The following is a 9,182-nucleotide window of genomic DNA, read 5'->3' as shown; positions in this document are numbered from 1 at the left end:
CATTGTCTGTTAATGCTGGATGGGCCCACCTACCAACGTCCAACCCAAACCCTCCTTTGTCTGATACCTCCCAGTTGTCTCTAGTTTTTCCCACTTTGGATTACATCACTGGTTACCCGAGTCCCATCAAGATGCTACTTACACCCTCCTTCCAGACTACTGGACCACCTGTAGATCTTTCCCATGGTCTTTCTGTATATAAATTCCATCTCACCTCCATGAAGATGCTCAGATTCAGTCTAGCTCTGACTCTGTCTAGCTGAGATTCTCTCTGGCCTGCTTGTCAATACAAGCATCCCAAATTGTTAGATTCCTTGAAAGTCAACCCAATATGCTGAACCTTTAATAAACTTTGTTTTACTTGGGCTGAAAGAAGTCTTGAGTTGAATTCATTTGGCAGGACCTGACATGTTGATATTTTGGGGTCCCCAGCACTCCAAACCTCATTATTATAGTTACTAAACCTCAACATATGGACAGTCTGGGAAAGGCACTGGTCCCCTTCTCAGCCTCCTGATGTTTTGTTTGGTTGGTTTTTTTCCCTTCACAAATTCCTAATTCAAGAAATGCTAGGATAGTTTATCTGTCAGATTTATGGAGAATTGACTAATTTATGACAAAACAAGAGCTAGAGAACATTATGAAATGCAAAATAGATAATTTTGATTACATTAAATTGAAAGGTTTTTGCACAAACAAAGCCAATGCTGCCAAGATTAGGAAGGAAGCAGAAAACTGGGGAAAAATTTTTACAACTAGTGTTTCTGATAAACACCTCATTTCTAAAATATATAGAGAACTGAGTCAAACTTACAAGCATACAAGTCATTCCCAAATTGATAAATGGTCAAAGGATATAAGCATGCAGTTTTCAGAGACAGAAATTAAAGCTATCTATAGTCATATGAAAAAATGCTCTAAATCACTATTGATTAGAAAGATGCAAATAAAACAACTCTGAGGTACCATATCACACCTATCAGATTGGCTAACATGATAAATCAAGAAAATGATAAATGGTGGAGAAGATGTGGGAAAATTGGAACACTAACTCATTTTTGGTGGAGTTGTGAACTGATTCAACTATTCTGGAGAGCAGTTTGGCACTGTGCCCAATGGGCTATAAAAATGTGCATACCCTTTGACCCAACAATACCTCTTCTAGGGCTGTATGCCAAAGAGATCGTAAAGATGGGGAAAGGACCTACATGTACAAAAATGTTTGTAGCAGCTCTTTTGGTAGTGCCTACAAATGGGAAATTGAGGGGATGCCCATAAGTTAAGGAATGGCTGAACAAGTTGGGGTATATGAATGTAATGGAATACTATTGTGCTATAAGAAATGATGAGCAGACAGACTTCAGAAAAACCTGGAAAGACTTATATGATCTGATGCTGAGTGAAGTGAGCAGAACCAGGAGAACATTGTACACAGTAACAGCCACACTATGCTATGTCTGACTTTGATAGACTTAGCTTCTCATCATTGCAAGGTCCTAAAACAATTCCAAAGGACTCATGATGGAATATGCTGGGCTACGCATATGGATATGCCTTCCGTTCCTTGATACTCCATAATCCCTTTTAACTGCCCTTTCGTGGGCTCTCCGACCACCTAACTCCTTTCATTGTCTATACCTGGACCATCCAGACTATTTACCAGTCCTAAATCCCATGCAGATCTTCTCACTGTCTTTTCTTGTGTATAAGTAGCAACCTTACCCTCTTTAAATTTCAAAGATTCACTACAAGTTCTGCCCACTCCTATTGGCGTTGTAATACTGAAGATTTATTAGGAATCTCCACCATACTGGTGTTACAATAAACTGCCCCTTGACTGAAAGAAAGTTTGAGTGGTCTAATTCCTTTGAGGCAGACACCCAGTACCCTTACATTTTGGGGTTTCCAGCACCCCAAACCACAATAAAAGGAGTATTAAGTAGTCTAGGCTGGGCCAGGTGAAGTAGTGAAAGGAATATTATATAGTCTAGTGTGGGCCAAGAGTGACAGTGAAAGAACTGTCAAGTAGGTGGGTTGGGATGGGCTAGTTGCCTTGAGCAGAGGCCAGTGATCTGGGTTGCTGAAATGTATGTGAAAATTCGGGCACTGGGTTGCTTTCAAAGACGTGGTCTCTTCCTTTGAGAGGTCCGGGTCCCATCACTAAACCGTTTGAATTGTTATTTTTCTTCTTCGATGTTTTAGATTAGGAAAAAAGCATCAAATATAACTGGTTTTCTTGCTGATAAACTGTATGCAGTAGTTTGTTGATCGTACTGCAGTGAGGCCATTATGTCACTACAAAACTCAGAATATGGGTTGGTTCAAAGTGTTATGTTATCCTTTTATCAATGTGTTGAGGCATGTTTTCCTTTGATGGTGTAGACACTGACCTATTAGGTTATCTTTTCTTTAAAAAATTCCATTCGCCCTTCTCTCCAAGGCCAAGATACAGGCATTTTTAGAACCTCCCTTTTATTCTTTCGATAAGTAAGATTTCTTTACCTTGAATCTATCCCTTTTGACTTCTGGCTGTCTCTTTAATTATCAGTCTCTTCCCTCCCTAATTTGGTTCCCCTTTAGCTCTGCCCTTGGAAAAAGGCTCTGTTAGTCAGCTGTGTCCCGAGTTCCTGCACCTTGGACCATTTCATCCAGGATGTTCCGCGTTCCTCTTTACTCAGTGCAGTTATCTTTAAAAGTCATGATTATAATGACAATTCACATTTTTATAATTCTTTAAGATTCACAAATCACTTTATTCAACAATAATATTATTGTTGAAGACAGAGATATGGGACAGCTGGTTCAAATTTGAAAGAGTTCACTTAGACCTTCTCTTTAGCCAAAGAGAGCTTTTTTGATGCAAAAGCATCGGGCTAGCCCAGGAAGAAGGACTAGCAATTTACAGAGGGGCCATGTTTTTATAAGGACCAGGTAAGGGAGATAAGGGAATATTATGACCCAGAATGGGGGAGGGGAGTCAAGGAATTCTATGGTCCAGGATAAGGGGGAAGTTTTATGGTGTTTCAAGATAAGGGGGATAGAAAATAAATCAGGGGCTTCACAAAGTACTGGAAAAGCAGCCCTATTAGTTTTAACCTTTAGGGCACTGTTTCTATCCACATCATTTTGAGGTAGGTAATACAAGTATTAGATTAAAACTCTGAGTCTCCATGAGACTAACTTGTCTGTCTTTGGTCACGATAGGGATGGGAATTGAGGTGGACCTCTAAAAGGACACCAAAGCCCCTGAATCAAGTCTCTTGCTTTTGTCTGAAGTACCTGGCCCATCCCAGTATAATCTTTTTAACTGCCCTTTCATTGTGGCCCCATAGTCTGCACTTGGCCCCACCTTGGGCTACTTGGCCATTTCTTGATTCCATCCAATCCTTTCGCATTCAGTCTTTTTGTGCATAAGGGCCATCCTGCCTCCATTCAATTGCACAGATCCCTTAGGAGTCTGGCTTGCTGGTCAATAAAAGTGTCACAAATGCTCAGATTCTTAAAATCTGGCCAGTGGTGCAGACTCACTAGTAATCTCACCCACCCCAGCCAGTGTTTTAGTAAGCCTTGTCTCTGACTGAAAGAAGGCTTGAGTCTAATTCTTTTGAGGCAGAACCCAAGCATTTTGCCCTTGAAGGTTTCCAGAACCCCTAGACCCAAACAGTCACAGGCCTAATGTGGGATGCCAGCCCAATTCTTCTGATTGCAAGCCCAGCACTGTGTACCCTGCACCATCAGTGGGATTTGAACCTCTTAATTCTGAGGTTATTGCCATTGTTATTTTCCTTTTAAAGTACCCCTATTTAGGAACTAATAATCCTCTTTTGGCATGTAGGAGTGGTGGTGGGTGGTTGCTCCATTGTCTCTCATGACAAAATACCCTTTATTTATACAGGAAATTTCCTTCCTTTTTCCCCCTTTTTGTTTTTGAGCATGAGTTTCCCTGTCTCATCTAGGCTATAAGTGCATCTGCTACTGTGGTCTGATCACATTGGCATGATCTGTGATATATTATGATCTGTGCTGTATTTACCCTAGGCAGCCTGCTACCTCTCCACTTGAGCACAGCACGTGCCCCCTCCACCCTCCTCCCCAGGGCCTTACCATATTGGTGCTGAACTTAGTTTGGGTACTTGATTAACTTAGCCCACAGTAGCTCAGACTGAGGTGATCCATTAGCTCCAGCCTCTGGGGCATCAGGGATCATGGATGTTTAAAACTTCTCCTTTTGTGCCACTCCCTGCCCCCCCTCAAAAATTTCCTTCCTAACTAGAATGGCTGTATAGGAAGTGTAGTTTCTCTCATAACACAGGGGGGATAGGAATGAGGTTCTTAATAAGTCAAGGCTTTATTTTGGTGTCCAAGTAAATAGTCTCAAATTAATGTAAAGTGTTACCAATTTTATATACATATTCTGGTCCACCAACCCTGTATCTATAAAATGGCACCACCAGAGTATATATATGTATATGTTTGCGTATGTGTATGTGTATGTATATATGTGTGTGTATATATGTATATGTATATATGTGTGGGTGTAGGGTATGTTCAGGGAGGACCAGTACCTTTGGTGTGATGGCTACCGAGCCCTTTTTGGGACTCTTTCCACCTTTTGTGTCTACCTGTTCCACCCAACTCTCACCTGTGGCTCCAAGAAGCAGTGGCATGTGCAGCATCCACACCCCAGTAAACTGTTTTGGCAGACGGACCAAACCAGGTTGAGGGTAACCAAGGGTTCTCAAACCCATTGGTGAGTTGGGGGGTGTCTACCCCAAGCATGTGAAGACTTCATCTGGTGGAATGGGTGGATGAGAACAATTGTTCCAACGGCCATGAAAGCAGCTGAGGCAGGTGATGTGGAACACTTAGAGCTTGGTTAAACATCGAAGATACCAAGCTCATCCACTGCATCCTGAGCCATTGCCATGCATCTTGACTCTGTCCTGCCACTGATGATGACTCTGGAGCAGAGTGAGGTTGACGACTTCATGCAACTCTTACTTAAATTCAATTTATGCACGAATCAAATGACATCACCTCCTGTGGTAGAACATTCTGAGCTTGTGTTGATCTGATCAGCCATTTTCACCAATAAAGTGAAATTTCACTTCATCATGGTGATGTCATTTTGGTCCCCTTTGAGAACAAAGGACAGCAACAACCCACCAATATATGCGTATGTATATACATACATGCATATATGTATATACATGCATATGTGTACACACACGCATGTGCGTACACACGCATATACATGTATATACATATATGTACATACATACATGCATGCATGCACACATATATGCATGTATATTTATATGTTTCTGTCTCTCTCTCTTCCCTCTACTCCTCCCAACCTCCCCCTCTCTCTAACCCTCTCTCCCCCTCCAGTGGCTCCGTGTATAGAGCACTGGGCCTGGAATAAGACACTTGTATAACGCATAGCACAGTGCCTGGCATAGATCTGGTCATTAAATGATTTTTCCCTTCCTTCGTACCTTCGTACCTTCGTTTTATAGCGACTGTTTCACTTTCAGAGCTATTGTGTTTTGTACCTCTTTTATGTAATATTATATGTTATAATTATCTGTATTAGTAGCTTATATTTCTTTTTTGAACTATGAGCTTCATGAGAACTGGGAACTAGACCGTATTTCCCTCATTGCCTAATGCTGTTCACCTTAAGTGGCTTACTAAATGTTTGTTGAATGAATGTGTTAGGATTTAAGGCTGTGAAGTTGTTGGTCCTCTTACTGCCACCTTCTGGCCAGGACTGAAGAACGGCATGTACTAAAGGCCTCAAGACTCATACCCTTAAAAAAAAATAGGCACCATTATTAATATAAAATTCAAAAAGACAGAAATTAAGAACTTTTGTGTATATACATACATATATACATATATACACATACATATACACATGCATGTGTACACACACATGCACATGTGTACACACACACACACACAGAGATTGAGAGAGCGTATTTGTGAGAATATTTTTATGGACTCCCCCTGGTCCCACCCTCCCCATATCATAGCGAACTAGAAGGCACAGCATGTAGAGCTATGGACCTGGCATTAAGAAGGCCTGAGTTCAAATGCAGTCTTTGACACTTGTTGGCTGTGTGACCTGGGGCAAGTTATCTAAGCTGTCTGCTTCAGTTTCTTTATCTGTAAAATGGGGATAGTAATAGCACATACCTTCCAGGGTCCTTTTGAGGATCGAATGAGATGGTCATTATAAAGTGCTTGGCATAGAGCCTAGCACCTAGGGAGCAATAATAAATACCTGTTCCTTTCCTTTCTCCTTTCCAGCCAATCTGAACTCTTAAGATTCAAACTCATTTCCTGTTCTCCACTTCCTGAGCCTTTATTCTCATTCCCTTCCCCACTCTAAAGCTACCTATCCCTTCCACGGTGCTCTCTAGAATGCCTGCTCCACAGGCAAAATACTTTTCATCTTAAATTTCTTCCGTTCCCACTCTTTCCATCTTCTGCTTCTCACTGAGACTTGCCTTGATGATACAGATTCTATGGTCACCCTTTCCAGAACTGGTTGCATTTTCCTCATTTCACTTTACTTCTTGCTGGTTAAAATGGGGGAGTTGGAATACTCTTTGCTCCCCATGGACACTTTCAAAGTTTCTTTCTACCATCACTCCCCTCCTTTAAGGTTGACTTAATTCCTATCTACCACTCAATCAAAATTCTGGTAACTATTGTCCACCAACCTCCAAGACACTCTCCTTTCCTCAATGAGTTCACTGCTTGGCTTGCAGTTTTTCCCTCACAGCTCATATCCTTCATCCTAGGGTACTTCAGTATATATACTGATAATCCCTCAAATATTCTTACCTCCCAGTTCCTCAATTTAATCATTTCCTGTGGCCTACTCTTCCATCACAGTCCTCAGCTCTTGTGAATGGTCATATCCTTGATCTTACCGTTATAAATATTCCATTTCCATGTTTACGAGCTCTAAAATTCCCTCTCATTGTTCTCTTGAGCCCTTCTCTCACTAATCATATCATTGATCTTGTCTTGCCATGGCTCTGCTTCATATTTCTTCCACTACCTACACACGTGAATGAAGGTGGAACAAACCATGATACTGTGCTGATAGGGTCCACTACACATGTATGGTCAATAAACTGAAATGGGCTTCTATTTAACACCCTCAGCAACTCTTCTAAACCTTGTCTATCCTCATCAAATCTCCATGCTTCTCCTTTCCCTCACACCTTCAGCTGAGAGCTTTCCCTCATATTAGGCCATTTGGTGAAAACTCCCTTTCTCTCCTCCTCATCTCATTTGTCTCCTTCTCACCCTCCTTATCCCTGTCTCAAATGAAGAAGAGGCCCTTCTTGTCAAGAAGAACTTTTCCACCTGCCCAAGTGATCCCATTCAGTCTTCTTGAGAGGTTTCCCTTTCACCCCCACTTGCTTACTTATCTGGATTCCCTGTTTACTGGCTGCTTCCCTAATGCCTACAGATGTGTCTTTGCCTACTCCATCTTCAAAAAACCCTCACTCGGTCCACTCATCTCTGCTAACTCTTCTCTCATATTTCTGCTCTCTTTCATGGCTAAATTCCTTGAGATAACTATCTCTAAAAGGTGTCTCCTCCACTTCCTCCCCTCTCACTCTCTTTTTAATTCTCTGAAGGCTGGCTTCTCATCCTCCTCATCCAATCAAAACTGCCCTATCCAAAGTTACTAACAATTTCTTAATTGCCAAATCTTACTGGCCTTTTCTCAGTCCTCATCCCTTTTGACCTCTTGGCTACCTTTGACATTGTTAATGATTCCTTCTCCTTGATAACTCTCTCTCTCTCCTCTCTCTCTCTCTCTCTCTCTCTCTCTCTCTCTCTCTCTCTCTCTCTCTCTCTCTCTCTCTCTCTCTCTCTCTCTCTCTCTCCCCCCCTCTATCTGACTGTTCTTTTTCAATCTCCTTTACTCTATTTTCATTCAGGTCATTCCCACTAAGGGAAGCTGGGAAGAGGGAAACTGGGGGGTGGAGACTGGGGGATGGACAGAGATATATCAATATAAACATGAAAGAGAAAGGGCACCATCATCTTCCTAATAACCCAGGATCACAACCTAAGTGTCATCTGCAACTCCCCACTCACTCCACATATCTAATCTAATCAATTCCTGTCCTATTTACCTTTGAAATATTTTTCGTATGTCCTCTTCTCACCTCTGACACAACTTCCACCTTGGTGCAGACTCTCATTGCTTCATTCTTAGATTATTGTAATTGTAATATGTAATTTGGTTGGTCTCCTTGCCCCAAGTCTCTGCCTACTCCAGTCCATTCTCCACTCAGCTATAAGTTAATCTTTCTAAAGCACAAGTCTAACTATATCATTCTCCTACTCAATAACTTTTAGTGACTTTTTTTATCACTTCCATGATCAAATATAAAGTTCTTTGGCATTTAAAGCCTTTTATAGCCTAGTACCTATCTACTTTCCATTCTTCTTATATTCCCTTCCTCATGTTCTATGATATACACACAAGAAACTGCATTTCCCACCTCCACACCTTTTCACTGGCTGTTGTCCCTCATGCCTAGAATGCTCTCCTTTTTTATCTCTGCCTCCTTCAAAACTCAACTCAAATCCTCTCTTCTGAAAAGGGATTTCCTGGTTCTCATCTCACTGTACCCCCAAATTTCCACATATCAATATGTATATATATAATATATGTATCTATTTATCTTTTATGTGTGCATAGTTGCTTGCATAGTGTCTCCCCCATTAGAATGCCTGCCTCTGGAAGGCAGCATCTATTTTCTGCCTTTCTATCTTGTGCTTAGCACAAGTGCCTGGCACATGATAAGCACTTAAAGGTTTATTGACTTCTTGAATGATGAAGTCAAAAAGCTAGACTGCAAGAGGTTTGAAAGAGAATTGGAGAAACTGAGTGCAGTTAGCTTTCTCAAAGAGTTTGCCAAAGAAAGGGAGGAAAGATTTAAGTCTATAAGTGGCAGGAATAATTAGATAATTGAAATCCAACAAAGCATATCCCAGAGGGGAGATATTCGAACACTCAAATGGAGTGTAATCTTATTCATTTAGTTGTTTCCACCAATAAAGCATATTGCAACCTCTCCATGCTTGCCCATTCAGTATGACTGTTGGCTTTGGCCTCCCGGACTCCCATAAGTTTTCTGGAA

This window comes from Notamacropus eugenii, chromosome 5 (genome assembly GCF_028372415.1).
Source record: "Notamacropus eugenii isolate mMacEug1 chromosome 5, mMacEug1.pri_v2, whole genome shotgun sequence".
NCBI lineage: Eukaryota > Metazoa > Chordata > Mammalia > Diprotodontia > Macropodidae > Notamacropus > Notamacropus eugenii.
Note: the sequence above shows the minus strand (reverse complement) of the source record.